This window comes from Canis lupus, chromosome 2, assembly GCF_048164855.1.
Source record: "Canis lupus baileyi chromosome 2, mCanLup2.hap1, whole genome shotgun sequence".
NCBI lineage: Eukaryota > Metazoa > Chordata > Mammalia > Carnivora > Canidae > Canis > Canis lupus.
Genome location: NC_132839.1, coordinates 43,962,606 through 43,988,366, shown reverse-complemented (window position 1 = coordinate 43,988,366; position 25,761 = coordinate 43,962,606). Strand labels below are relative to the sequence as shown.

At 42.4% G+C, this 25,761-nt stretch overlaps 1 long non-coding RNA gene across 1 annotated transcript; it reads right to left on the bottom strand.

Moving 5' to 3' along the window:
- Window positions 1-1,463: 1,463 nt before the first annotated feature.
- Window positions 1,464-25,282, bottom strand: LOC140610148 (uncharacterized). The gene is made up of 3 exons (XR_012011920.1): window positions 25,144-25,282; window positions 11,654-11,801; window positions 1,464-1,565 (listed from the first exon to the last, which is right to left on the bottom strand). It is a non-coding gene; the product is annotated as an uncharacterized lncRNA (long non-coding RNA).
- Window positions 25,283-25,761: the final 479 nt, after the last annotated feature.

Here is a 25,761-nt window from a genome sequence, read left to right as displayed (position 1 = left end):
CTGTGACAGGGGCGTGTTCCTGGTCTCCTCCGCTGCTAATGTCATTCTTGCAAATACAGCGAATATTAATAAGTTTGTATACATAGTTAACTTTATACAAACCCTATGTGCTATTTCTTGATGTTCCAAGAAATAACAAGTTTAGGGAGCAATGAAATACGTCCTTAAATTGGCCATCCTGTCTGCATGGTGCTATTAAGCCTGCTAAGAGACTGAATGTTACATTATTATTGTCCCTTAATGTTCACTGGTGTTTTCCAGAATATTTGCTGTAGGCTACAATTCTTTGCAAATACCACTAAAACACCTTTTTAAATGCTGGCAAAAATACCAAATATGACTTTCCCTTTGTAAATACAATGATAATACAGAATAATTTATGATTTTAGGAATTCCCAGGAATTCTGATTGCTCATCCCCAAATTCCAAAGATAAATATCTGTCAGGAACTTTTTTTAAGATTATTTTATTTTATTTTATTTTATTTGAGAGAGAGAGAGAGAGAGAGAGAAGAGAGAGCCGACATGGGGATTGATCCCACAGCCCCAAGATCATGACCTGAGCTGAAATCAGGAATCAGAGGCCTGACTGAGCCACCCAGGTGCTCCCTATGAGAAACTTTTGAACGCTAGTTGAGAGGTACCCAAGGCCCAGTAGCCCTCTGGCACACAGCTCCCACTGTGGGCAGGTCCAGGCCTGCTTCAGGAAGCAGAGCAAAGCCTGTGGACCTGGCTTGAGAGGTCACAGGGATCAGCCAGGATGGGAACTGGGGACCTCAGAGGGCATGCATAGCCCCTCCCCATCTTCTCCCACCCTGATATCTTGGAACCTTATCTGGTAGGGCCTCCTCCTTTGTAAGGGCCTTTGGTGGAGACACTCCCCAAAGCAGGGGTTCACTGCTTTTTTTGTGCTGAAAGATCCCCTTAGGAGGGTTATTTTTTTCTTCTTTAAGATTTTATTTATTTATATTTATTTGAGAGAGAGGGGGCGAGAGAGAAAGCACAAGCCAGGGCAGGGAGTGGGGGTGCAGAGAGAAAGGGACCCACTGAGCAGGGAGCCCAATGTGGGGCTCAATCCCAGGACCCTGAGATCATGACCTGAACTGAAGGTAGATGCTTAACCAATGAAGCCCACCCCCCTCTCCCGTGCCCTTAGGAGGGTTTTTAAATGAAGATTCCTTAGATATACTCTGAGGAATGCTGGTTCCCAGAAAGTGGCCAGGAAGCCACATTCAGCAAAATGCCCTTCCTACACTGCCCACCCTTTGCAGTGCCTTGTTCACTCTTGGGAAAATGTGAGGGACACACCCCTCAGTGTGTCTTAGCCCTCCTCCGCCCCGCCCATTGTCAGATGAGTCCTGCAATCGCAGGACTCTTTGAGGAACTTCCATTTACCCCTGACAGGTCTTCCCCATCATGTGGATAACTGCTCTGATCTCAAAGACTTATACTAAGTATCTCTTACCTCTGAAACACAAGGCATCAACCTTGGTCCAATTAGGAGACAGAAAGTTGATGGGATGGCAGGATAGGAAAGGAATGTCCAGCCCCGGTCAAAGGTGAGACCTTTAATATAAAGAATTGTCCTTTTAAAAAAAAAAAAAGGATTGTCCAGTTATGAGATGAGGGTAGCGATAAATATGTAATGAGGGGTGCCTGGGTGACTCACTTGTCCGACCCTTGATTTTGGCCTGGGTCATGATCTCAGGGTTGTGAGATCAAGCCCCACATCGGTCTCCAAGCTTGGCATGAAGTCCACTGGGGATTCTCTCTCCTTCTGCCCCTCTCCCTACTCACATATGTGTTTTCTCTCTTTCTCTCTCGATTATATATATATATATATAATTTATATTATATTAAATATATTAATATAATTTATTTATATTATAAATATATATAAATATATATAAATATATTATTTATATTATATTAAATATATTAATATAATTTTATTTAATATATATTATATATATTAAATAAAATCTTTAAATATATCTATATATATATATATAATGAGAATTCTAAGGGTATCCCAAGGGAACCCAAGGAAGGACACAACTCCCCAAGACTAGGATTCCAACTCCATCAGAGAAGGTATGGTTGTAGACTCTGGGATGACAGACAGGCTTACCACAGACAAGAAGCACTTTCCTGAGTGCAAAGTGATGGCGGACACAGAGGGGTCATGGTGCCTGGGGTCCATTCACAGGCAAAGTGGTGCCAGGCCTGGGTGTGTGTATGCATGGGGAGGGCTCCAGGAAGGCGGCCGGGGTCATGCCAGGCAGTCAAATTGCCAGGGGTATGTGTGATAGAGCTGGGGCAAAGAACCACCACATGTCCTCCTACAGCCATGTTTCCGAGTAACATGCACTGGAACTAGAAAAACAGCAAAAATGCAGTGATTGGGCCCAGAAAGAGAAGCCCCTTCCTCCTGCAGTGACCTCGGACAGCAGCCTCTACTGATAAAGTTTACCATTGTGCTCAAGGTAAAGGAGAAATGCCCATTGTGGTCAACCAGGGAATGAAGACTGAATTTGGAACTGAGAAGAAAGAAGTTGATAATTGGCACAGTCAAGAAAACAAGAGAAGAATCCATGCCACAGCACCATGAAAGCTAACAAACCCCAAAATGATGAATTTTCCATTATAGGAACCCCACAACACCAATCTTTTATACTAGGAAAATAGAAGATGGAAGTGAGTACCTTTTCAAAGCAGGCAGTGGTTTAAAATAGGTCTCCAGCATTTTTCTCTCAGGTGGAAAATCTCTCTCCTCCCTCTCTCGCTCTCCTTCCTTCTCCCCCCTTACACACACACACACAGAGAGAGAGAGAGAGAGAGAGAGAGAGAGAGAGAAGGAGGCCCAGAAAAAAAGCCTATGCTTAGAATTAGGAAATCTGCTACCCTCGCAGGGAAACTAGCAGCACATCCAGGAGGCTCTGAGTCGCATTTTTCTTCCATTTGAAAGGCAGGTCAGGCTTCAAACGCTAAACAGCTAAACTCAGAGGTCAAACATACCTGTTAGGCACCCTTTGGTTTCAAGTAGCAGAATATTTGATTAAGACTGCCTTGAAAACTAGAAGTCTGAAGGCAGGCTGCCCCAGAACTAATTCTGTGACTTAGCGATGTCAGGGTACTCGGTCAACATCTGATATTTTCTTGCCTTTCTCCTCATGGTCACAAAATGACTGCTGGAACTCAAACTCTCAGATCCTCACAGGATATCACTCAAAACTGACAGGACAGGAACAAAGGGTGCCTTCTCTTTTGCACTGCTCTCTTTCTTTCTTGGGGAGGATTTTGCCTCAAAACCCCAGCTGATATCCCATGACATCTCATTAGCCAAGACTGCGAGGTCACATGCTCACTTACCTCTACACCAGTCACTGGCCAGGGGACTGGCATTGTCTTGACCAGCTAACACTAATCATAATTCATGCCTGGGACATGAGCACGTTTACTACAAAGGGAAACAGAAATGAGTAGGAATAAGGAATGGATTAGCTGCCAGGAAGCTGCCAACCAGGCTCAGAGAACATTTTAGTACACCCTCTCCTTACTGGGTTGCAAATGTTGCAAAAGTGCAATTATGTGTGGAAAGTAAACATCATATTTTAAAAGCAGAGTTTTTAAATGGAGGAAAATACAACCATCCAAGATTAGAAAACCAGCTCCATTTGGCAATCCAGATAGGAACCCTTAACAAGTTATAAGGAATTGCTCACAGAACGGCTTTGAATTGGGTGCTTTGGTCAGTTCTAATAATAATAATAATAACAACAACAGCAACAACAATAATCCCTAATTCTCCAACAAATTGCAAGAATTGTCCCCAGAGTGAAAATGAGAGGCAGGAGAGACAGACAAGTGAGGTGTTCTCCTGCCTCTTTCACCCGCCTAGCTGGGAAAGAAAAGGCTCAAGACAGCTAGGTCTCTGCTGTCCTCTGTTTGAACATGGACTTACAGAACATCTTCATCCTTCCTGGAGGAGATCACGGTGAAGACTTGACCCCCAAGGCTCTCCTCCTGTGTTCTTTATCCCTCCACTTCCTTCCTTTAAAGAACTCCCTCTGTCCCTCTTGTTTGCTCTGTCTTATTAGCATCAGTCATTAGCATTTTCCCTGGCAGTCCTGAAACACTGCTCTCCTCTAGAGCCCCAGGCCCCCTGCAGCATGAGCAATGACACTGGTGTCCCTTCTACCCAGCAGGACATTGTCACGGACCCTTCTCATTGTCCTGCCCTGACACATCGTGGAGTGTCATCTTATAACCCTCTTGCAGATCTCTATCCATTTACATGATGACCCCCCCCACACACACACACACACACTCATTATTAGGAACCCTGTGGCCATCACACACAGGATGCTGGCAGAGGCAAAGCAAATTAGGAAAAAAGCCAGGATTTTGAAGTTGAGCAAATCTGGCCTCCAAGTCCCAGGTCTGCCTCTTACTAAATAGGAGTGGTAGATGAAAGCTTCTTGAAATTCTTTGCTACTCCTCCCATTGAGAGATGGAATCCAGTCCCATCCCCTTAAATTTATGCCCGCTTCAGTGATTTGCTGATTAATGGGATAGGCCCCAGATGTAGCAATCTGGGACTTCTAAGGCCAGACCTTAAGAAGTCTTGCAGGCCTTTGTAACCTCTGCCCTGGGGAAAGCCAGGTGCCATGCAAGAAGTCTGGCTACCCACAGGCTGCCATGCTGTGAGGGGGCCCAAGCTAGTAACATGGAGAGGGATTGTTTTTTCTCACTGCAGCGAACACAATGTGAAGAAGAACAAGGGACTCTAACAGCAGCTAGAACCAAGCCACCAGATGAGTCATCTTAGCCACCTCCAGTCACCTGAGCCAAACTAGCTGGAGACTCACCACTGAAAAGCAGAGAGAGCTACCCCAAAGTGCTCAGTCTAAACTTCTAACCCACAGACTAGCAAACATAACAGGCTGTTGCTTTACGCAGCTAAGTTTGGAGCATAGCTTTTGCCGCAATAGGTCATGCCAGAACAAGAGACACTGGGCAAATCCTCAACCTTTCTGAGCCTCCATTGCTTTATGGGTAAAATGGGGCTGAGGATACCATCTGATTTACCTGTATGACCTATCTCACGTGGATTAAGTGATGGTCCTCTAAGCCCAGCCTCATGCTTACCAAAGGTTAGTCAATGGTTTAATATTGGTTCCCTTGTTAAAAGATAGAAACATATTTTAGGCAGCCGCATGTTAAGCTCCCAATTAGAAGGCTGTAAATCATGGCTAATAATGCCTCTTATCCCTGAGTTGAATGAAATCAACAGAATTGTTCACGATGCCAAACAAAGCCCGCAGAACCAGCCCAGCGTATGCTTCCCAGGAAGATGGCTCAGCTTACAGAAAGCCTTCTATGCTGAACTAGAAAATGAGAGCAAGTCCTTGTGGTTTATAACCCTGGCAACAAACCCTGGAGATACAAGAGGACTGAAGAATGAAAACATGTAGAAAGTGGCATCATCTCTGCCTTCAAACCCTAAAATACTGGTTATTGGGATGGTTAGTTTTACGTGTCAACTTGGCTGAGCCACCGTGCCCAGGTGTTTGGTCAAACATTATTCTGGATGTTTCTGTAAAGGTGTTTGTTGGATGAGATTAATATTTATGTAGGTGGACCTAGAGTGAATTAGATTGTCCTCCCTACTGGGAGTGGGCCTCATCTGATTAGTGGAAGGCCTGAAAATAACAGAGACTGACTTCCCCTGAGAAGGAAGGAACTCTGCCAGAAGATTACTTTTAGACCTAAGCTGCAACACTGGCCTTCCCCTAGCTCTCCACCTGCTGGCCCACCCTGCAGATTTTGAACTTGTCACCCTCTGTTACCATGTGAGCCAATTCCTTAAAATCTCCCTCTCCCTCTGCCTGTCCATCTTTCTCTCTGCACCCTCCCCTTTTTTCTCTCTCTGCCCATCTGCCTCTCTCTGTCTCTCAATCTAGATATACATATAGATCTGACATATGTAACGTATCTTATATATTATATGTATGTACGTCCAATTAGTTCTGTTTCTCTGGAGGATGCTAATACAATTATCAATCCTAGACATCCAATTGCAAAGTGAGGTTTGCCTCATCAGGGGTGGTTGGTATGAATTCATGATTACCTTGATTACCAAACTACAGAATGCAGGAAATTTTTAGAGATCCTTGAACTTTGAGCCCACCTTTGCCATTTTCTCATGATTTGGTAAGAAAATGATGGATAATCATCATTTCTTTTTGATAGGATTATAAGCTCGTTACAACACAGATTGAACAAGATTTGCTGGGGGATGGGGGAAAGGTCTTCAGTTCACTATATCCATTTTACAAAGATTGGAAGTACCTACTCAGTGCCATGCAGGAAGCTAGGCACCGAAATATGGAAGGGATGAAGCAAGCATCCCCACCCTCTCAGAATTTACACCGGAGAAAACAGGGGCTGGATGCAAGGGAAAACAGGTGGGTTAATGAATGACCAGGTGAACAACTATTCCCAGCCAGCAAAGATAGAGTTCATACCATTTCAAGGAGATTTTCTGGTAGACCACTGTGGGGCTTCAGGATATTTTATTTTTACTCTTATTTATCTGACTTTATTTATTATTATTATTATTATTATTATTATTATTATTACTATTACTATTTGCTTGTGACATATGCTATTCACACATTTAGATGAATGAAGCTAGAAGAATTGAAGGGGCGGGTGGTTGTGGATAACCACTGACAGATCCCCCACAGGCATTGACAGGCTACAACAATGGAAGATAGCTCTTCAGATGAAATTTAGCAAAGACAAATCCTGCACATAAGAAACTTCACCCCAGGAAAATAATCAAAGAAGTACTAAAAGAGAGACAGGTGGCTTACTAACAATAATTTATGGAATAGTCAAAAATGAACTTAATGGTGGAATATGGCCACCACAAATTATCATTAATTTGGGGCTACTGATAGAGATATATTCTCATTGGTGACCTGGGTCCTGTGGCATCCTGCTACCTTCTGGGTTTCCTCTTACCCCCCTGATGGTAAGGGGAGAATATTTTTTTCTTTGCCTCTGTTTCTGTTCTCCAAAGTTCTGTGCCTGGCTCGATTCTCCTTACTCTCTCCTTGCTCAGGCAGCCTGGCTTCAGTGACTGCCTAGATGGTGAAAGTCCCCACACTGCTGGGCACCCCCATACCTGAGTTCCTGTCTAATGCACTGGGCTATGCCATGGACAGATCAAAATCAACAACTCAACCAACTGACAAGTACTGAATCCTAGGAAGTTGCTGAGGCAGATTTCAGGTGCTCTCACCAAAGGAAAAAAATAATGCCCACTATGTGCAGAAATGTGTACCTATGTGAATTAGTTTGACTACAACAGTCATTTCACTACATATACAGGTGTCAAATCATCCTGTTGTCTATATTTCTTTAAAATGTATTTATTTTAGAGAGAGAGAGAGAGAGAGCACAGGGAAAAGGGCAAAGGGAGAGAGAGAGAGAGAGAGCATCTCAAGCAGATTCCCCACTGAGTGTGGAGCCTGATACAGGGCTTGATCTCACGACCCTGAGAGCATGACCTGAGCCAAAAGCAAGGGTCAGATGTTTAACAAACTGAGCCACCCAGGTCCCCCATCTTGTATATCTTCAATATATAAAATTTTTATTAAAAATTTTTTTGCATATCAGATAGAGGGCTAGCATCCAAAATCTATAAATAACTTGTCAAACTCAACACCCAAAAACAAATAATGCAGTCATGAAATGAGCAGAAGACATGAACAGACATTTCTTTTTTTTTTTAAAAGATTTATTTATTTATGATAGACATAGAGAGAGAGAGAGAGAGGCAGAGACACAGGAGGAGGGAGAAGCAGGCTCCATGCCGGGAGCCCAACGCAGGACTCGATCCCAGGACTCCAGGATCACACCCTGGGCCAAAGGCAGGCACTAAACTGCTGAGCCACCCAGGGATCCCTGAACAGACATTTCTCCAAAGAAGACATACACATGGTGAATAAGCATGAAGGAATACTCCACATCACTTGCCATCAAAGAAATACAAATCAAAACCACAATGAATACCACTTTACACTGGAGAGAATGGCTAAAATTAACAAGACAGGAAACAACAAATGTTGGCAAGAATGTGGAGAAAGGGGAACCCTCTTGCACTGTTGATGGGAATGCAAGCTGGTGGAGCCACTCTGGAAAACAGTGTGGAGGTTCCTTAAGAAGTTAAAAATAGAGCTACCCTACAACCCAGCAATTGAACTACTGGATATCTACCCCAAAGATACAGGTGTAGTGAAACGACCAGACACCTGCACCTGAATGTTCATAGAAGAAATGTCCACAATAGCCAAACTGTGGAAAGTCATGATGTCCATCAAAAGATGAATGGATAAAGAAGATGTGGTCTATGTATACAATGGAATATTACTCAGCCATCAGAAAGGATGAATACCAACCATTTACATTGACATGAATGGAACTGGAGGGTATTATGCTGAGTGAAATAAGTCAGTCGGAGAAAGACAATCATCATATGGTTTCTTTCACTCATATGTGGAATATAAGAAATAGTGGAAGGTACCATAAGGGAAGGGGGGAAACTGAGTGGGGAAAAACTAGAGAGGAAGATAAACCATGAGAGACTCCTAACTCCAGGAAATGAAGGGTTGTAGAAAGGGAGGTGGGTGCGGGGATGGGGTAACTGGGTGATGGGCATTAAGGGGGGCACATGATAAGATGTTATACTATAGGCTGGCAAATTGAATTTTAATAAAAAATTCTTAAAAATCCAAGAACCCGGGCATCCCTGGGTGGCTCAGTGGTTTAGAACCTGCCTTCGGCCCAGGGCTTGACCCTGGAGTCCCAGGATCGAGTCCCACGTCAGGCTCCCTGCATGGAGCCTGCTTCTCCCTCTGCCTGTGTCTCTGCCTCTCTCTCTCTCTCTCTGTGTGTGTGTGTGTGTGTGTGTGTGTGTGTGTGTGTGTGTGTCTCAAGAATAAGTAAATAAAGTCTTTAAAAAAAAAATCCGAAAACCCTTGCTTTGCTATATGAAACTGTTCTAGCTCCTGTAGGCCAATTAAGGGCTTGTGAATTCACTCTTCTAAGTCATGTAACAGGCTGGGGTGATAAGCTTGACATAAGCTAAGCTGAATAAAGTAGAATTTGTTAAGTGAAAAAAAATTTAACCAAATCAACAAGTTCAAAACTAAACTTGTGATCTTGGTCTGAAATCTGTTCCAGCTTCTCTCCTGTAGTTCTCATTTCAGACCCAGCCTGGTAGACCCAGGCTACCAGGCCCAGCCTAGAAAACTGGTATTTGTCAGTCTCATCACATTTCCCCTGGCCCCCCATAGCCAATCAGCTATTCAGTGGGTGATCATTCTTCCCCTGCAGCCTCTTCCCCCCATCCCTCCCCACTGCAGCTGCTCTGGTTCAGCCCAAGATAGCTGCCACCAAGATCATGGCCACAGAATCTGCACTGGTTTGCATCCCTCTAATCCAGCCTCCCCTTCTCCAGAAGAGAAATGTTTAGACACAAGGCTGACCATTTCTGTCTCTTATTAAAATCCTCCATGCAAAGTTCATGATAAATTCCATAGTAGGCCTAGCTGACAAACAGCTCTGTGATTTGGTCCCTACTGCCTTTTCCCAATGTTATCTCCTCCCCAATCTATTCATACCCTTCCTTCTGGCTCCACTGACCTAATGCAGTGTACCTACCTGACTCTGACAGCCTTTGGGGCAAAGTGTATGCCTTGGATATCTATATATTCATGATACTTCTCTCAGCACCTGATACCTTGTCAGTTTGCCATACATTGTAGAATGGATGAATGAATAAGTGAGTAAATGAATACATGAATAATATACTGAGGATGCAAGGGCAAAGTAGCCAATTCAATCCGGGGAGGTCTGAGAAACCTTTGCCAAGTACATGATGTTTGAATAAGTCTGGAAGAATAGGTGGAAACATCCCTTCGGGCAACAAGAACAGCACATGGGAAGGTTTGGAGGCCTAAGGAAGCATTACATGTTCTAGAAGTTTCTGTAGTTTAATATACATGCAGGAATGGCAAAAGCAATGCAGGAAAAGTGTTCAGAAGGCAGACACTGTGAGCCCTTTCATGGCAGGTAGGGATTGTAGTCTCAGATGCTAGTAGGGCTTGTGCAAGCAGCAAAAACATGTGTAGGCTACATGTGTTGTAGCCAACTTAGACTTCCTGCCCAATAAAAAGATTTCCAAAGTTCAGATTACAACTGAATAGTAGGACCTATTGAAATAAAAGATACCTAACATGTCAGATTCTATCTACATGCCACCAGTTCAGGTGATGAAAAGTGTTGGAGGAATTTTGAACCATGGAATCATATGACCCATTGGCATTTAAGGAAGACCACCCTGGCAGGGGTTTCTAAGAAGGAGGCAGAATAGGGTGGGGTTAAAGGTAGAAAGAAACAAATGAAGAAGGAGGGTATTGAGGCATCCAGGGAAGAGATGATGAGGTTGGAACCAGGGCAGTGGTGATGGGTGTGGAGAGAAGGGACAGATTCCAGAGCTACACAGAATTTAGGATCAATGAAAGTAGAAGAGAAAATGAAGTCACCAAGCGAAGACATCAATCATGACCTGATTTGTGGTGCACAAATAGTCATGGTCTGTGCCCATGTGCCCAAAGCCTGAGAAATTTAGCTATTTCTACAGATTAACCTGAACAAAATATGTTACCCCTAAAGGCTCAATCTTACATTTAAAAAAAGTCCAAAAAAAAATCCTATCTTTTGGTGAATTAAACCACATTATAATGTAGCTAACTCTCTTCTCCAGCTTTCCTAAACTAATCACCATCTTGCCTGGTAAGACATCTCTATTAAGCTATTTCTCAACCTAGAGATACAGGAGTCAGGCCATAAGCATGGCTGCATAATGGATAAGTGTGCTGAAAGACAGGGTTCCATCATCCGGGTCACCTCATTAGCAGCCATCACAGCCAACAAGACTGTGTTCCTCACCTCTTGTTCATTAATGGGTTAATTTAAGCCCATCAGCCTGCATACATCACTGTTTAGTAACTTTCGGTAAAATATACTTAACTGATTTTTATCATTCCACAAAAGTTTTGCCAATAGCAATAAAAAACCTTTTGCTGACATGGCCTTCATATTTCTTAACATCAGCGAGCACTGGCAGACCCATGAGGCTGGGGTTCCAGGCCCAGGGCTAATCTGGGCAGGACAGGTGCCAGGCTCATCTCCAGGATGACACACCCAACCTATCACAGAAGGCCCCAAATGGAGCCTATACTCATCTGCTGTCCAGGCGAATTTACTGTTCTGAGATGCAGGCTTACTACCAAACATGCTCCATTATCTACTCTTAGAATTAAAAACCAAGGGAGAGGCATCTGGGAGGCTCAGTTAGTCAAGGATCCAACTCTTGGTTTTGGCTCAGGTCATGATCTCAGTGTCGAGATTGAGCCCTACATGGCTCCACACTCCTTGCAGAGTCTACTTGTCCCTCTCCATCTCTCTTTCCCCCCTCTCAAATAAATGAATAAGTAAAATCTTTTTTTAAAAGAATTAAAAACAAAAAGACCATAGCATGAAATACTGGTATCCATCCATATGCCATGAGTACTCACCATCTACCAAATATCCAGGGATTCTTCTGTGAATGCCTCTGGTCTTCTGCCTTGGATTTTCCCTGTTCACAGGATTTTGCCATATGATTGCTCTCAATCTTCTTCTCACTAACAGAGACTGCTTTGGTAGGAAGAAATGTGTCCAGTTCTAGGGAAGAATGAAAATGCCAGGGAATTAACATCTGTCCCTGTGAGCAGCATTCAATAATGATGGATGGGAATTGGAGGATAAATACCCCAACTCTCACCCCTCGGGTGGGACAATTCTGAGGCATGTTATACAGTTTACCAGAGGACTACACTTGCCTACAGTCATGGATGAACCCCTGCAGCCTACAGTGGTAATTTGCTTATTAAGCCATCATGTACTGGCTTCCTTCCTTTCCCTGCCTTACTAACTGCTGGCAGAAGACTTAGAGACCCTGCCCCAGGATCCTGTGCTTCCTTAGAGTGCTTCCTTAGATTGCTTCCTAAACCAACAACTTACATTCAAATCCTTACCACCAGCTTTTCTTGTAGGGGAACCCAACTAGGGCTAAGAAGAATTTCTCATTGACTTTAGATCATTCCCAGCCCTAAAATTTTTCTTCCTAAATAGCTGGCAAATATGTGCCCTTCTCTACTAAGACTGAGTTCAAAGTCTCATCCTTTCCCCATATGACACAGTTGTAGCTCTTTAACTCATTGTCTTCTCCTTTTCTATATCCCCTTCCTATTCATCTCCTCCACTGTGGCAGCATCATCTCTGTAAACTTCAAGTCTTGTTATTTCACTGGTTTAACCTTCTAAATTTTCCCACTAACTATAGGAAGGCTTTCAGACTCCATAGCCTCACCTACAAGCCCCTCCTTGATTTGGCCATATTCCCCATATTTGGCCCATCATATTCCCAGACCCAGAGTTTGGGAGTCAGAGTGCTTTGTTTTTCCTATATTGGTAATTTTTTGTGATCCCACTGGTCTTTATCCATTAGGAGCCAGCTGGAAAAGTGCTGTCCTCCTACACTGTTTTAGAAAGCTTTCTCTTTCTCCTCCTTGTCTTGCAGGTTTTATGGAATTTTGAACATTTGTTTGATCTTCTGGTGCTAAACCTAGGGGAGGATTGAGCTCCAAAATGTCCAGCTGAATGATGCAAGAGACTCAGAGTTCCCATGGAGAGTATCAGAAAGGACATCACAAAATAAGCATTTCTCTGCAGGGGGCAAAGTTCAGAGCAGCAGGCTGTCAAGACTCACCCTTGATAATATCTAATGAGGTCACATTAGTAGGAGAAATCTGACCTTGAGAGAGACTTGTAAAATACTTTAATGGGTAAGGGGTTTTCTTCCCCTATGATTTCTTTAAAAATATGGTAGGAAGGATTTATCCTTTGCTCCCAGAATGTGGCAGACTTCATAATGTCAACAAAAATACTCTAAGACTTTGTAATCAGTCAATTCTTCCTTCTTTTTGTTACCTCAGGATCCAAAGAACCCTGGTTTCTGAGCAAAGCATCCTGCCAGATTTTACAGGCACATGTGCATCTTCCCACAGACACACATATTACTTTTCACTGAATCATCTCAGTAATTCACTGATGTACTTACCTCAGTTTTGTCTATCAAATAGGGGGAAATAAGAAAAATAAAATTACCAACCTTATTAGAGTATTTGGAAAATAAAATGAATACATGCAAAACACTTATAACCCAACCAGGCACATAAGGGCTATAGCTTGCCTTTTTTAATCATTAATATTACCATCATTGCCAATATCCCAGTTACAAGGAAACTGATAGATAGAGAATTAAATAATTCTCCCAAGAGCACAAAGTGGTAAGTATAATAAACAAGAAACAGTACCCATGCTCATACCTGTCTGCTGCATTGCCCCTCCAACTATAACTGAACTTGAAGCTCCCACCAAGTACAATGGCCTTCCAGGCCTCTGCGCCTTTGTGCATGCTATTCTTTCTATCTGGCAAACTTCATTGATCCTTTAAGACTCAGCCTTTCTTTGTTCCTGAAGAACTATGGTATTGGATTGATAACTGGATCATGAACTCATTCAGAGCCTTTCTCATGTCTTATTTATTATTTTATTCCCAGCACATGGAAGAGTACCTGGCATATGGTTAATCTCTAAATACACATTGAATAAGTGTGTATACAAATAGATAAATATATGAAGATGTTGGCTTCATCTAAGAAAATGAGACAATTTTTTTTTCCATTTAAGAATCTTGGTTGATACAAGAGCCTCAGTATTAAATTACTCCCACTCCCACAATTTACCTCATGACTGATACAGAGTGTTCAGAGGCAGGAATAGGGGAGATTGGTGAGAAATGGAGAAAGGAGTTTAGAGCCAGTCTTTGTAGAAGGCTCTATAATACATGTTTTCTACAGAAGAGCAGTTATATTTCATTCATGCATCTAATCATTCATTCATTCATGTGTTTATTCAATAATTATTTATTTTTCATTTATTCAAAAATATTCAATATACATTTATATATTTAAGTCCTCTTTGAATATCTCTGCCCTTTCTAGTTGTAGAAAAGTCTTAGTGAAATAATGAAAGGGATGGACATGGGAGTTGTTCAAGACATGGGGTCAAGTTCAGCCCTTGAGTAGGTTATTGAACCTCTCTAAACCTGAGTTTCTCAAGAGCAGCCCCCACCTACTTGGGGGTCAATGATGCACCAGAGATGGTGTCAGCATCTTTATACACCATCTTACTAATCTTTAAAAGTTTTCAAGTCTCCTTGCCTCTCAGAGGATGTATGAGGATTCTAGATAATGAACTGAGGACACTTAGAACCAAACCTGGCAGGTAGTAAGGATCATGTTTCATTCTCCTTAACAGCTCTATGAGACTGATCTTATCACTTTTATAAGAGAGGAACCTGAAGCTCAGAAAAAGTGAGGAATTTGCCTAAATCACACAGCTAGTAAGTGACAATGCTAGAAGTCGAACCCAGGCCTGTGTCACTCCAAGCACATGCTCTCCACTGTACCGTGTCATATCCCAGACAACTCCATCAGCACAGGACTCCATTCCATATAGGGCATTTATTAGCTGTTGACTAGAACATGGAAGTCCTTCAAGAAATTATAGTCACCATTGGTTGTTGCTATTGTTTTTATATTAATAATAACTATTATTACAATTTTATTATCAGCCACAGTGAGTAATGCAAAGTATTCAAGCTTTCACTTGTACCAGAACCTAATTAAAACTCATTTTCTACCCATGAAGACTAAGATAAGAGAGAAGATGATCTCAACCAAAATAGTGGCCTGAGGGCTAAGCCTTGATGGAACATCTCTTTTCATGCAAAGATATACAAGATTATTTCTTATGAGCAAAAAGCAAGCCATAATCCTGCAATCATAGGACCATATGTGTGAGTGAACACTCTTGTAGATCTTAGCTTTCATTAAGAATCTACAGATCACACAATGTTATAGGCACCTGGAGACTCCAGTTGCCAGACCTTCCTTGACTACAGACGAGCCACAGGCTTGCTGGAGGAAGATGATTTATCTGACAGCATCTGGAGGCAACCCTACATTCCCTTAAGGTTGGGATAGCACTAGCATAAGCCAACCGTGTCTTGTTAAGACTTTTCTAGGGAACATTCATATCTGTGAGAATATGAAATCCAAGCCAACCTCACTGTCTTGTTTCCTTTCTTCTCTGCTCCTAGAGGAGAGAATCTGCAGGCCCATGATTGACACTCTGTGAATGTTAGTACAAAGTAAATGAATGACTGGAACCATTGCTGAGTGCCCCAATATACTGAAGCACCACTAGTGACATGAAAGACAGATCTGGGGCAGCCCGGGGGGCTCAGCAGTTTAGTGCTGCCTTCAGCCCAGGGCCTGATCCTGGAGACCAGGGATCAAGTCCCGCATCAGGCTCCCTGCATGGAGCCTGCTTCTCCCTCTGCCTGTGTCTCTGCCTCTCTCTCTCTCTCTCTCTCTCTGTCTCAAAAGAAAGAAAAAGAAAGAAAGAAAGAAAGAAAGAAAGAAAGAAAGAAAGAAAGAAAGAAAGAAAAAAGAAAGAAGAAAGAAAGAAAGAAAGAAAGAAAGAAAGAAAGAAAGAAAGAAAGAAAGAAAAAAGAAAGAAAGAAAGAAAGAAAGAAAGAAAGAAAGAAAGAAAGAAAGAAAGAAAGAAAGAAAGAAAGAAAAGAAAGATAGATAGATCTGGTCCTGTTCTCTTGGAGTACCTGAGGTGAGGAAGGAATGCTGAGAAGAAAGTAGGCAATTCTACTGCTGTCCTGTCAGTATTATGAGAAGTAATCCTAGGGTGGCATCTGTGAAAGAACAAAGAAGGGAGTCCACAGGCCCAGAAGATCAAGGAAGCTTCCAGGAAAAGATGAGGCTCCCACTTGGGAGAGTACATATGAGGTAGGCCAAGAAGCAGAAGACATTCCAGGTAGTGGCAAAGGAACAGAATGGATCACAGAGAACACAGAAAAATGTGAGTGGCCCTAAAGGGCTGAAGCATAGTGTGGGAGAGGGAAAGGCCAGGAGTGAGGCTGAAAATGTAGAAGGCACATCACCAGTCCTACAGTGGAAGTCCTTTTTTACCTAAAGCAACACTTTCCAGTATGTTCCCTGGAAGAGTAGGATTTTTGAGATTCTTGGCAAGGAAAGGGCTCTGTGGTCAAATAGATGTGGGGAAACACCTGTCTAACAGTCTCCCCACAATGCGTATTATACACAGAGGCTCCAGGAGACCTGTGCTCAAGAACCCAGCATAATGCTGTTTCTATCAGCTTACCTCAGCCTCCCAGGAAGAAGGCATCTGACCACGGGAACCTTATAGTTTCCCCGTAACCCTTAGAGAGGAGCCCAGAATACACATTGAAAAATGCTCCCCAAAGGTATTCAAGAGTGACTGCAATGTTTTAATGGAAGGAGTGAGATGATTATTTGTATTTTAGGAATGATCATTGGAACTTAAAGAATGAATTGGAGGCACTTCCCTGTCAGACAATGGCAGAGTATACCATCTGGGTAACGCCTCTCTGAGGATAAACAAGAAAAACTGGGCAAAATAAAATAAAATAAAATAAAAACAACAGCAACAAAATTTCTTCTTGAGGACATCAGAGAACTATCAAGGAAGTAAAGAATTCAGGGCCAAGAGAAAAACTCAGAGAGATGGGGTCAGCATTTAGGAGCATCTTCCCCTGGGGCGGGGGTGGGGAACATGGACAAGGAGATATACACTGATTTCAGATGAGGTTGTGAAGCCCAAAACTGGCTATTCATGTGAGAAAAAAAAAAACAAAAAAAATCTTGGCCCTTACAGCAGAGCATATACAAAAACCTCCAGTAAATTATAGATTTAAATGTGAAAAGCAACACAGTGATTAATCTTAATGACTTCAAGGTAGAGGAATGTTTCTTTAAAAGTGAAAAAAGGCACTGGCCATTAAGGAGAGTTTGGGTTAACATTTGCATTAAAATTAAGAACTTTTTTCTTCTCTAAGATTATTTATTTATTTATTTATTTATTTATTTATTTATTTATTTATTTATGAGACAGAGAACGAGAGGAAGGGCAGACAGGGAAAGAGACAAGCAGACTCTGAGCTGAGCAGGGAGCCCAACTCAGGGCTCTATCCCAGGATGCCCTCATGACCTGAGCCAAAATCAAGAGTGGGACACTTAACTGACTGAACCAGGCAGGTGCCCCCAAATCAAGAACATTTTATTCAAGAGACACCCTAAAGAGAGTGAAAAAGGAAGACAGTGGAAAGATATCTGCAACCTAAATAGCTGACGGTGGGCTTGTATTGAGACTATGGAAAGAATTTATGCAGGGCACCTGGGTGGCTCAGTGGTTGAGCATCTGCCTTTGACTCAGGTCATGATCCCAGGGTCCTGGGATCAAGTCCTGCATCAGACTCCCCACAGAGAGCCTCTTTCTCCTGCTACCTATGTCTCTGCCTCTATCTCTGTGTCTCTCATGAATAAATAAATAAAATCTAAAAAACAAAATTTATGCAGATAAATCTCCCCAAAAAGATAGTAGAACCAAAAGGGGGAAAAAAAAAAAAAAACTATAACAGGAACTTCAAAGGAAAGGGCTTCCAAATGGACAACAAATGAATGAGCTCAATCTCATTAATAATCAGAACTGTCAATTAAAATGACAATAAAAGAACACAAAACTAAAATGACTAAAATTGAAAAGGCTGACAATACCAAGTGCTGCAAGATATGAAGTCATGGGAGCTCTCCTATGCTATGGGCAGGATTTTAAATGCTACGGGAATAAGAGATTTAGAAAACTGGGGGCATCTGGGTGGCTCAGTAGGTTAAGCATCTGCCTTTGGCTCAGGTTGTGATCTCAGGGTCCTGGGATCAAATCCCACATTGGGCTCCCTTCTCCCTCTCCCTCTGCCCAACCCCTTCCTGTGCAATATGCTTGCTCTCTTTCTCTCTCTCTCTCTCAAATAAATAAAATATGTTTTTAAAAAAGAAGTTTAGAAAACTGGAAATAGCTACTAAGGCTGAAGATATGCACACCTCCAAAAAATCATCAACTCCTCTCTGAGAAATAGATTCTACATAAAAATGCACACATGTGTACCAGAAGACCTGCACAAAACTGTTTTACCTGCAGTATTCATAATGGCCATAAGCCAGAAACAACCTATATGAACACCCATGGAAAAATGGATACATAAAATTGTGGTATTTTTGTGCGATGGAATGCTAAACCACTATGCATGTGAAACATGGATAAACCTCATGGCCGTGACCTCGAGCAGAAGAAGCCAAAAACAAAATACATACCATATAATTCCATTTATAGGATGTGAAACAGAAAGGCAAAACCCAACCCTAGTGTCAAAATTCAGAATAGTGAGAACGAAGGGAGAACATCATGACGGGGAGGGCATATGCAGAAAGGGGCTTCCAGGGTGCTGGCACATTCTATTTGTACAACCGAGTGGTGGTAACTGTCGGAGTCAGGCATGATGCTTTGAGCCCTTTCTGTACAAGTTAAATGTCGAAATAAAATAATTTTTTAAGATTTATTTATTCATGAGAGACACAGAGAGAAAGGCAGAGACATAGGCAGAGGGAGAAGCAGGCTCCCTATGGGAAGCCTGATGCGGGACTTGATATCAGGATCCTGGGATCACGCCTTGAGCCTAAAGCAGACGCTCAACCACTGAGCCACCCAGGTATCCCAAATAAAAGATATTTAAAAAATTAGAGGAAAAGGAAGACCAAAATCAGAAAGAAACTGCCATCATCTAGACAAAAAAGTGATAAAACAGAGACTGTGAGAAAGTGGAGGAGTGGCTTGACAATAGGAACTTCTGACTCTGGGAGTTAAGTTTGGAGAGAACTGGTTTAATTTCATAAGATTTAACCCATCAAGTATCTTTAAGCCCATGAGCTCCTAATGACTTGAAGAGAAAAATAAATCACCTTCAGAGGCTGAAAGGAAACCAATCCATTATCTTGAAAACTATTAAATAAAGGGAAAGAGTCAAGTATTTATTCTGCTTTTCTGCATGATCTGGACAACTGAGTAACCAAATGGTAAATGAGAAGAAGCATCTCTTTATAAAAGAATACAATGAATAAATGGCAAAAAAAAATCATAAAATTAGAATACCACTATTTTGCAGTCCTCTGTTAAGTAATGGACTTAAGCTCTGCAGCGCATTAGTTCATCATATTATAAAAAAGAGACAACTAGGGGCACCTGGATGGCTCAGTCAGTTGACAGCCAACTCTTGGTTTCAGCTCAAGTCATGATCTTGAGAGCATGGGATCAAGCCCTGTGCCAGGCTCTGTGTTCAGCACAGAGTCTGCTTCAGATTCTCTCTCTCCTTCTCCCTCCAGCTCACAATAAATAAATAAATAAATAAATAAATAAATAAATAAATAAATAACTTTTTAAAAAGAGAGAGAAGACAACCAGAAGTCATGGGCCTCCTGTGAAAGCATATGGCACCACCCATTCGTCTGGCCAACAGGGTCTAACCTGAGTCTGAGAAAGCTCCTGGACCCTGGAAATTCAGATGAGATGGGAACATGTTGAATTGCACCATGCATGTGCTATCACTAAAATCCTGACTGTGGGAAACCATAGGGCAAGTAAGCCTGGTTCTTAATCCCATGGAATGCTTGGGAGAAAAAAAGGGTAGATTAAATGAGCCTTAAAATATAATACTGTAACTTATTAGAATGGTTGTACTATTAGAATGGCAAACTGTATTAGGATGGTTGGGATGCACATCTGGGTAATAAAATAGAAGGAAACACAAGGAAATAATTTTTAGATGAAAAAGAACAGTGGGGAGAGAAGGGTCTGTGATAGAAATGGGACAAATGGAGGGGAGAGGGTTTTCTAGGTAGCAAAGATCTAGGTCTTCCCTGGGGTAGTAGTTATAGGATGTTCACCTTAATAGTAACACATTAAACCATATATTTGTGTCAGTGTTTTCTTTGCAGTAAAATATTTTTTGTATTCTAGAATTAACTTGTCATATAGTATAGTCATCTACTTAAAGAAAAACTTAAATTCAGGGTGCCTGGGTGGCTAAGTCAGTTAAGCTCCTGCCTTCAGCTCAGGTCATGATCCTGGGGTGCTGGGACCAAGCCCCATGTCAGCTCCCTGCTCAGCGGGGAGTCTCCTTCTCCCTCTCCTCTGCCACTCCACCCCACTTGTTCTCTCTCTCTCTCAAATAAAGAAAATCTTTAAAAAAAAAAGAAAAAGAAAGAAAGAAAAACTTAAACTCTTCCGAATTCCAGAAGCAATAAATATTAAACACACAGTATTTGCACAGTGCTTTGTAATCTTAAAAAAACTGTCATCTGCATTACCTCATGTAAGGGTTATACTAATCCTTGGTGAAAGGATTATTATACCCATTCCGCAGATGAGGAATGTACTCTTCATGTTTTGCCTGTGTTTCTTTAACTTGTGTTTTCCCAACTCCACATCCCACACTTTTTCTTAGAACAATTAGCTCATCATATCATAAAAAAGAGACAACCAGGGGCACCTGGATGGCTCAGTCAGTTGACAGCCAACTCTTGGTTTCGGCTCAAGTCAGGATCTTGCAAGCATGAACGTTTTTTGGCCATGGTTTCTGTGGCCCATTCATTTTTATCATTACCAATGGAAATTCCAATTGGGAAAAAAAAAACCCACCTCAATTATAATAATAAAAAAAATTTAATGAGAAAAAATACTTAGAGAAGAAAACACATTTTAAAACTCAATAATATATTCATAGGATTACTACTCAATTGCCATTATACATAAGCAAACATTAAAGTATATGGAACTGTGCATAACTCTAGGGTGTGAACTTAAGAAAAATGTGCAATTTTGGATCTGTTTCTAGCATGTCAGAGCATTTCTTTTTTTTCTTTTTCTTTCTCTAGTAAAAAGGATGAGGAGGGGCAGAGGGAGACGGAGAGAGAGAGAACCCCAAGCAGGTTTCAGGCCCAGCACAGAGCCTGACATGGGGCTCGATCTCACAACCCTGAGATCATGACCTGAGCCAAAATCAAGAGCTGGATGCCTAACCAACTGAGCCACCCAGGCATTTCTCATAATAGCAAAATAATCTAAATGATAGTAGAATAAGAGATATACAATGTAATATTGTTAAAAATGATAAATTACCCTTAGAAGTATATTGTGAAGAAAAGAATACCCCCTTTCTAATACATCTCACCGTCTTGTTCTTTCTGCTTTCTAGGTATGTCTTCATCTACCCACTTTCTCCACACCCCCAACTCTGGCCTACCATCGCCAGCTCTCAAGGGATTGCTGGGCAAACCCTCAGCTGCTCTCTCTGCTTCCAGCTCTGCCCTGCTCTTCTGCAGAGTAATCTTCTTAAAGAAGACTCCAATGCAGAGGAACATACAGAGAAGTGTTTTAACTACCAGGAGTCCATGGCACACAGACCTGCAACCAAGTCCTCTCTCTACCATCTAGCAGTCATATGAACTTGGGCAAATCACATACCATCCTGAAGCCTCAGTTTTGTTCACCTGTAAGATGAAAATAATCACTGTCCTGATGGAGAGGAACCAGACAATTTTTCAGGGTCGCTGTTCCAATCACACAGTATTTGAGGACAAGTAAGATAACAATAGTAAGTGTCCTGCAAAGATCTCGGCAAATTGCAAACACTCAGGAGAGGTTAACTATGCATGATATATAACTTCCCTGCATGGCAGGCTCCAGCTGCCCCAAGAATCAAGTTTAAACTGCTTGGCATGGCCTATGAGGCCCTTTGTGAACCAGGCCCTGCTTATCTTCCTAACCCACTTCCTGCCACTACTCCCTCTCTCTGTCTGTGCCACAGCCACACTGATTTCCATTCTCTGACTGTCCCTCTTCTATGGGCCTTCATATGAGTTCGTCACTTGCTTGAACATCACCATCACTATGCCTGCAACTTCCCATCACCCAGGCTTCAGTTTACCTGTAATCTTCTTACTATGTTTACCCCAGGCTGTTACACTTCCTGTCATTATGTAATGGTTGACACCATCATGGTTGATAAGTACCTGTCTTTCCTCCCAGACATGTAACTGCCTTGCTAATCATCATATTCCCAGCACCAAGCATAAGGTCTATGGCATGGTAGGTCCTCAATAATCTTTGTTGAATGAATGAATGAATGAATGAATGAATGAATTCGAAAAAGTATTTGTGGACAGAAATTGCCTCCCCACCTGAACCTCTACCTCCACCTAAATAAGAGACACCCTCTCACAAACACCCTTGGTTCCTTAGGAGGAGTTGGAGTAAAGGAAGGCTCTCTCTCCTAAGTCTTGAAGAATTTCATTATTGGCTTGTCTCAGGCTCATTCTATTGTCTATTCTTGAAGTATCTCTCTTCCATTCATTTCTTATTCCTAACTTTGGAAATCATTGTAAAAGTTATTAACCTTCCTTTATATCCCACCCCCAAAGCTGTTTACAATTTCTTTTAAAAGCTCTTTCCCTTTGGGGATCTTGAGTGACACAGTTAGTTGAGCATCCAACTCTTAGTTTTGGCTCAGGTCCTGATCTCAGTGTCATGAGATCAAGCCCCACGTGGGGCTCCACACTCAGCACAGAGTCTAATTAGGACTTTCTCTCCCTCTCCTTCTGCCCCTCACCATAGCAATCTCTATCTCTTTCAAATAAATAAATAAATATTTTTTATTACCAAAAAAAAAAGCCCTTGCCCCTTGATACAAATATAAAAATTCAATCCCCCACTCCCAAGACTCTCAAATGTACTTAATATACTAAAGTGCTTAAATTTGCATTGGTATTATGAATAGCTTATAATTCAGAATATATTTTTCCAAACTGCTCATGTATCCCTACCTGCCCTGTTTTGATGTGTCCCTTCTTGAGAAAGCATGTACCATCTCCTCCTCCCCACTGCCACCATGGAGAACCCCTGCTCTGACCTCCCATCTTGTTGCCATTTTGAGAAACCACCCACTTAGGCCTTTTTCTAACCCTAACAAGACTGAAAGAGAATTCAGATGGCAGTGGCCAAAAAAGATTTGATGTCCACCATCAAAATGGGTTGATTTTATATCTCCTCCTGAAAGCATGGACTCCTCTCAACTGTCCTACCTTTGTCTCCACCCAAGCAAGATGGCTGCCTCTATGCTCTGGTCAAGTCATTTTCCAATTCATAAATTCTTCTACATCATCTTTGAGATGATTGCTGTAGATTCAAGGCCCCTGACAATTATGAGGGAATTTTAAGCAGAGATTTGGCCATACTTCTAAAATCAGATTAGCTTCCTGATTTGATATGGTGATGATTACTTCAAAGGCCGCTGTGGTTTCATAAAATAAAGGCTCCCTGCTGTAGGCATTTCTTATGGGTACATGCCAAGGAACTCAAGAATGCACCCCTGGGGGACAGCAGGCAGGATGGATCTCTTCTACCAGGTCAAGGAGTCAATGTCACAGCTGGAATCTGCACCTGGGGCAGGACAACTAGAACCAGCCCCAGGAGAGGGGAGGTGAAATGTCAGTGTGAGAAAGTATAGGATTTTTGCCTTGAGTACTTATCGCTCATTTTTCAAGCAAAAGAAGGGCTCTGCTTTTGTCCATCCAGCCTTTTCTTCCTGAAGTGAGTAGTGGGCCAGCCACTGACCAAACCTCCCACCTTCCTCTCTCACTTTCTGTTTCCTGGAGGTCAGGAGCAGAGCTTCTTGCCTTCGCCACAAGGGACAGCCAATTCCATGCCCTTAGCTCTAAATTTTTAAATAGCCAGAGGAAAGGTACTATTTCCTCTTTGGGGAAGATTTACTGAAAAAGGGAAAGGACACAGGAGGGATCACACTTGTACAGGACCTCACTTTCCTGGGCCCTCAATACTGTTCATACCACCCTCTCTATTTGTGTTTCCCTGATCCTCTCCAGCATAGGAGTCAGGTCTTGTTGGAGCTGGTTTGCCCAAAAGCAGACCCTGAGACAAGAATTTGGGCATGTGTTGATGTGGAAGATGATTCCAGGAAGTATTGTGAGGGTATGGGGGAATAAGATAGAGAAGGGAGCAGAGTGGACTGCCATGGCAAACAACTAGGACTCAAGCTACTCTTGACCACTGCGAGCTGGTGTAGACAGGCCCCTGCATTGTCCCTTTGAGAGCTAATAAAGCCAGAGTACTTATTCACCAACCCCATCCCCTTATCTGCCAAATGTGGCTCCTGGGCACTAGGTCCCTGGCACTATACCCTGTTCTCCACTGAACCCAGAAAAAGCTGCCAGGCAAAGAGATGCAGAAAGCCACCAGAGGACTATATAGAAAGAGCCTGCAATGGCCAGGGGTACTTCAAGGGCTTGCAAGGGAAAAGACATCCAGGTGTCTGCTCCATTCCCTGTGCCTTTGTAGTGTCCCTGGCTTTGGGGAGCCTGGAGCATAGACACAGCCAGTGTGTTTAGGTTGAAATGAAACAGGGCCATTGATGCCACCACATTTAACTTCAAAGAAGAAGATACAGTCACATGAAGCAAAGATCAAGGATAGGGGCCACTCACAAGGCACCTGACTCAAGTGGAGTGTTGTGGGCTCTTTTGGATGGCAGGAGAAATTAAAAAGAACAGAGTGGCAGAAAGAGACAGAGGAAGTGGATAGAGGGGGCATAGAAAGCAAAGGAAAGGATCTGGAAGGAAAAGAGATGAAAAGGCATGTGAGATCAATGAGGGGAAGTAGCAAATGAGAAATGAGTCACCAACTCATCAGGAAATCTGCAGTCCTGCTCAGCATTTTGTTTGGCTTCTTCTAGCATGGCTGGATGTAAAAGATCTGAGGTGAGAGGCCAAATAAGCACCTTATGCTTGTCCCACCCTCCACTCCTGCTCAAGATGGCAGCGTCCTAATCACAGAGCCCATTAATTTGTCAATATGGTGCCTTACATGGCAAAAGGACTTTGTGGAAATGACTACAGTTAAGGACTATGAGTATCTGGAATTATCCTGGTGGGTCTTACCTACTCACACGAATCCTTAAAACTGGAGAGTCTTTCTCCAGACTATGGTCAGAGAGAGACGGCAGCATGAGAAGGCTTCAGCATCCCCCTTCCTGGTTCTGAAATGGGAGTTTCTGTGCAAGAACCAGAGAGAGGCCTCCAGGAGCTGGAAAAGGCAAGAAAACAGATTCACCCCTGGAGCCTCCACAAAGGAACATAGCTCTGCCGACACCTTCATTTTAGCCCAGTGAGATCTGTGTGGTGCTCCTGACCTCCAGAACTGTAAGATAATAAATTTGTGTTTTAAGCCACAAAGTTTGTGGTAATTTGTTACAGCCACAACAGGAAATGAATACACTTAGGGACATCAAAAATGGAAAATTATCAAAAATCGCTTTCTGATGCTCTGGTATTCTGCCTCTAATCGGTTTCCCATTTAGGCTGGAATTGTCTTTCCTCTCTGCAGAACAGAGAATGGCTGCTCATGGACTCATTAATATGCATAAAGGGTGGCATAATTAGTTGCCACAGGTAACCCCTCTCTGGCTGTGTGAACTGAGCTAATGTGCAAATGCATACTGCATGGTGCGCAGGGTGGTGTGAATAAAAGTCCCCATTTCATAAAAGGAAATATTTGAA